Here is a 5408-nt window from a genome sequence, read left to right as displayed (position 1 = left end):
TGCACTCAGCTTAATTATCAGCATAAGGTAAAAGCTTAGGATTTTGTCAGATACGCTAAGTGTGCATCTTTGCCTGCACATGGCATGGTTTTCTAAATTCATCAATATATGTGAATCCTTTTAAATATGCTCATTTCCCAAAAAAACTGTTTTCTTGTTATGGATTGAATTGTGTCCCCCAAAATATGTGTCAGCTTCGTTAAGCTGTGATTGCCAGTATTGCCTGGTTGTCCTCCATTTCATGATTAAGAAGATCAGCGTGGAATTTTAATACCCTTACTGAGGTCACATGCCTGATCAATTATAAAGGGAGTATCCCTGGGGTATGGCCCACACCACTTTTTATCTTAAAAAGGAAAGGTAAGCAAGCAGAGAGGGGGACCTCACGCCACCGAGAAAGCAGTGCCAGGAGCAGAGCACATCCTCTGGACCAGGAGTCCCTGAGCAGAGAAACTCCTAGTTCAGGGGAAAATTGATGAGGCCAACAGAGAGAGAAGGCCTTCCCCTGGAGCTGATGACAGGACTTTGGACTTCTAGCCTACTTCTTTTAATGTGAAGATATAAACTTCTTTTTGTTAAAGCCATACACTTGTGGTATCTCTGTTATTGCAGCACTGGGTGAGTAAGACACATGTTTTTTTTCCCCAGGTTGTAGGTGGTCTAATTTATGTTCCACCCACACTGTTTTGCCTCACCCTGATATGATTTGATCATTCTCCTTACACTTTGCCCTGAGTGAGTTGTGAGATAAAAGCCACTGATAGGTGTCAGTGGCTTTTATCAGTCCTTGTTTTCAACAGAGCTACCAACCTGAGGAAGGTGGTGTTGTTAGGTGCCGTTGAGTTGGTTCTGACTCATAGCAACCCTATGCACAACAGAACGAAACACTGCCCAGTCCTGTGCCATCCTTACAATCGTTGTTATGCTTGAGCTCATTGTTGCAGCCACTGTGTCAGTCCACCTTGTTGAGGGTCTTCCTCTTTTCTGCTGACCCCATACTCTGCTAAGCATGATGTCCTTCTCCAGGGACTGATCCCTCCTGACAACATGTCCAAAGTATGTAAGACACAGTTTCACCATCCTTGCCTCTAAGGAGCATTCTGGCTGTACTTCTTCCGAGACAGATTTGTTCATTCTTTTGGCAGTCCATGGTATATTCAATATTCTTCGCCAACACCACAATTCAAAAGCGCCAACTCTTCTTCGGTCTTCCTTATTCATTGTCCAGCTTTCACATGCATATGATGTGATTTAAAATACAATGGCTTGGGTCAGGTACACCTTAGTCTTCAGGGTGACATCTTTGCTGTTCAACACTTTGAAGAGGTCCTTTGCAGCAGATTTGCCCAATGCAATGTGTCTTTTGATTTCTTGCCTGCTGCTTCCATGGCTGTTGATTGTGGATCCAAGTAAAACAAAGTCCTTAACAACTTCAGTCTCTTCTCCGTTTATCGTGATGTTGCTCATTGGTCCAGTTGTGAGGATTTTTGTTTTCTTTATGTTGAGGTGCAATCCATACTGAAGGCTGTGGTCTTTGATCTTCATTAGTAAGTGCTTCAAGTCCTCTTCACTTTCAGCAAGGAAGGTTGTGTCATCTGCATAATGCAGGTTGTTAATGAGTCTTCTTCCAATCTTGATGCCCCGTTCTTCTTATAGTCCAGCTTCTCGTATTATTTGTTCAGCATACAGATTAAATAGGTATGGTGAAAGAATACAACCCTTACCCACACCTTTCCTGACTTTAAGCCAATCAGTATCCCCTTGTTCTGTCCAAACAAGGAAGGTGTGTAACATGTAACTTAAAAACTTAGAAAGCTTTCCTACCATTTTAAGAATGGCCTTTTCCAGATTCAGTGTTCACTTTGTTGCTTTAAATATTTGGCTCTATTCCAGAATTCTGACAAAGGTGGCATTGACGAGTTCTGCTTGTTATTCAACAATTGGAAAGGAGTAATGACCCAGGTGTAGAGCTGCTTCTTTGCCATCTTGTATCCTTCTTGAAGGGTATTTTTTTCCAGAGCTAAAATTCTGGGTTAGCAGCTTTCCCCTCACTCCCTTACGTCAATCTGATTTCAGTGTCTTATATTGGCTATTATTATTTACTATTTTTTGTCCTCTTGTTCCGATTTATGTAATGGTTTGCTTTTTATAGGTGGTCTTAAGACTTTTTTCATTGTGATTTGTTGGATTTTCTAGAAGTTGCAGATTCTTAAATCTGAAAATTATTCAATAAATTTGAGCATTTTTTCCAAATATTTTTCTGGTTGATTTTATTATCTTCCCCCTTACTCCTTGAAGATACTACTTTTATGTATGATAAATATTTTGATATCATTTCAGATTTTGGAGGGAGAGTGTTCCACACTGAAATTTTCCTTCTCACTTTCCAGCAGCTGTTAACTCCTTGCACTATTTGCCTCTTCAAGTCAGAAAAATTGAGGTAACTACATAAGCTTTTCAGTGCATGCTGCAAACAAGAGCCGCATTTCCCATAAAAAGCTGAAAAACATGAAATTACTGTTCTTTTCAATTGTACATTGCTCTCCATCTATCCCTCTTTTCCATCGCCCTCTGACAGTCGGTTTTTATGTTTTGTCCAGAATTTATCTGACTTATCCTTAAGAGGGTCGATAGGATAAGAGTTAACAACCCATTAAAGGGATTACTACCAGCCCTTTAAAGACATAATATTGCTTTTCTCATCTTTCCAAGACGACTGAAGCTTGATGGTGCTAGCGCATCATAAGGTTTTATTTCCTTTTCTGGCAGTAACCGTCTAAGGTCACTTCCTACCATGGGCTTTGGTGGTGGTTATGCATGTAGGATTGACTTTGGTGTCCTCACCTGGGGACACTAAGATGGAGGAAGAATACTGAGTCAGAGAACCACACCAATTGTTACCATGTTTGGAAATCCAGGGGCCTCAAGTCAAGAACTGAGAGATTGGTTGAGAGCTGCTGCTGCATCCTTTGTCTTGTTTGCGGAACTTAGTTCAGAATGGGGGAGTGGGCTACTGGGGTGCTGAGGGATTTGAAGATCGGGGAGAGAAAGTGGAGGCCTTGGGCCCAGATTTTTGACCCACTGTGGGTGTGGTTCAGAGTCTACAGCATTAGGTTGGGAATTGGCCTGAGGGATAGCTACTTTTTAGGATCGAGTTTCTGGGGAACCTGGAGGCTCCTGAAGTCACCTGAGAAGTAGGGAAGTTTATGACGTAAGGTACAGAAACTAGGTAAATTTGGAACCTACGGATAAGACAGGGTTTATGATACAGTGGAAGGAGATGTGGGTTGAAAGGTGAAGGATTTTACCGAGTAGGGCCTTAAAGCGAGCTGTTTGGGGTATGGCTGTAAGATGGCATTTTCCCACCTTGGGGAGAGTTTATCCCATAACATAAAGTGGAAGGGTGGAGTCTAGAATGCGGAACATGGACTTTGGGGATGGGCCTTTGGTGAGGAAGCAAAAAGTGTGAATGGTGAAACCTGTTGGAGAAGGGGTTGGATGTAGCTTCAGTCTGAGTCCTGTATTCGATGCAAGATTTGGCCTCATCTTTTAGAATTAGGATCGGGATTGGCAGCATCTTTTAGAATTACTTGTTTCCCTTTCTCCTGATACTGTAATGATAATAATTATTGTTAGTGGGGTGAATTATTTTTTTAATTTTGGATAGGCCTTTAGTACATTTTGGGGGTTAATCCAATTAGGTCATCTTTACGTTGTCAGTTTATCATATTTTAGTGAAAATTTTTACAAGCATATTCTTGAGGCCAGCCTCAAGTTAGCTTTCATCTTCTTTTTAGTGTCACGGATAGGAAGCGCACATAGAATGACTTACACAAAACCTTCTCATCATTTGGGTTATGTAAGATTTAAATTACATTTTTCTGAAAAGTTTGGCAGAACTTTCCTTTAGAGGCATATTTGTACAGCAGTTACACCAGTACAAGCACTACTGTCATTGGTTCTACTAGTTTGTGGATTGTTTTGAATTATCCGTTGTACACTCACACAAAATCTGTGACAATTTTGTCACTTTCCATAATACCTTTTTTTTTTTCTTAAACCTATCCTTATTTGTTTGTATTAGTTTAAACTTCAATCCAGTGTAGACTGATGAAAGTGATAACATTCCTTTGTATCTGGTTCTCTTTTAAGTTTTGTATCTATTTTTTGTGGTCTTTAGTTGAGTGGTTGTTAGGTAAGGAAGTTCACTTCTATTCTTAGTTTATTAAAATGAATTTATTGGGTTATAGTCTTGATTTGTTTTGTTTTTATTTGTAAGCTTATAGTATTAAATTTTATTTATTGACCTTTCCACAGTCTAGTGAGATAAATTTTTATTTGAATTCCTAATAAGTTTACTAATAATGAGAAATTTTTTTTTTTGTTTTGCTTTCATCATTATTTTGAAATTTGGAAATAAAGTACAAATGTTAATGATGAACACTATGGATGCAAAAATAAATTTGAACTTCTTAATATTTGCCTCAAATGTTTTGTAAAAGATAAAACTTAAAGATGAAGTCTCATGGCATAAATATGCCAAAGCTTATTGTCAGTTTATGTGTTCTGCTAGTATCAGGTTCTTCCTGAGAGAAAATGTAACAGCTGAATGTAATGTCTAAAATAGTCAAGATAATTGCAGAATAATTTCAATTAAGACTTCACCAAATGTGTTCTTACATGTTTTATGGTTACATACATTCGTGTGTCTGTTGTGTCTACCTAGGAATGAAATTTCGACGTTATGGGGTGTGTATATACTTTATTATTAATAGTATTAGACACCTCCAAAAAGTTTTTTAAGTGGGAGAAACACTGTTGAATGGCATGTTAATCTTTTATCTAGCATCCTTCCTTAATTCTTTTGTTGCTTGTAATAACTTGTAGAATCTCCTGTGTTCTCTATATGGGTAGTCATATCTTTTCTTTTTTAATAATCTTGGAAATACTCACTTCCTGGTTCATATTCTGACTTACTGCTGATTTTAATGAGAGTACTAAAGTTTTTTTTTCCTGAACTTTATGTTTTACTGATGAGTTAAGTTTTTGCTAAATTTGTTTTGTGTTATGTTGATGAATTGATTAGGAAATCAGCCAACAGAAAGATTATACATGTGTAGGGGAAAGACTGGAGTTAATGACAGAGCAGTATTTGGTGGAAATAGACTTTTTGAATTTTAGGTCATCGTGATCATCTTTTTTGGTAGGGTGACGTTGGAGTTAGTAACTCCAGAGAGTCATACCACCTGCTGTCAAATAACCAGGGACTCCTGTTGTGTCTAAGATCTGGGTTTCTCTTGGAGCAGCACTGGTATGAACAGTGGGAGACATGTATACAGGGAGAAGACAAGAACTCCAGCACTTTCCCTGACGATATCAACAACGCTGACCTCTTTCAAGGTACCTAT

The sequence above is a fragment of the Loxodonta africana genome, chromosome Y (assembly GCF_030014295.1).
Source record: "Loxodonta africana isolate mLoxAfr1 chromosome Y, mLoxAfr1.hap2, whole genome shotgun sequence".
In the NCBI taxonomy this organism is placed as follows: domain Eukaryota; kingdom Metazoa; phylum Chordata; class Mammalia; order Proboscidea; family Elephantidae; genus Loxodonta; species Loxodonta africana.
This window is presented reverse-complemented; position numbering follows the sequence as displayed.